At 45.5% G+C, this 264-nt stretch overlaps 1 protein-coding gene across 3 annotated transcripts in view; it reads right to left on the bottom strand.

The window, feature by feature from the left end:
• Positions 1 to 264, bottom strand: part of LOC102384422 (solute carrier family 2, facilitated glucose transporter member 11) — a 24012-nt gene that overhangs the window by 11424 nt on the left and 12324 nt on the right. The gene's annotated exons all lie outside the window — the stretch shown is intronic.

The following is a 264-nucleotide window of genomic DNA, read 5'->3' on the forward strand; positions in this document are numbered from 1 at the left end:
GGTGTAAGCTAGACCCAGCCCTCTTTCCTGCCTATGCAGGGGGTCGGACTCGATGATCTATTGAGGTCCCTTCCGACCCTAACATCTATGAATCTATGAGCAAGGACCTAGCTCTTGTACCCACCTATCTCTCTTTATAATCCATCATTTTAACTGTCTTAATTTAACTCCTCCACTGACTTCTCCCTCCTTGATACAGTCACACCTTTCTGTGGCAATTAGGAAGAAGAACACTGTAAGTGAAGCAGGCTTATTTGCCTTCTC

Source organism: Alligator sinensis, unplaced genomic scaffold (genome assembly GCF_000455745.1).
Source record: "Alligator sinensis unplaced genomic scaffold, ASM45574v1 scaffold505_1, whole genome shotgun sequence".
In the NCBI taxonomy this organism is placed as follows: Eukaryota; Metazoa; Chordata; order Crocodylia; family Alligatoridae; genus Alligator; species Alligator sinensis.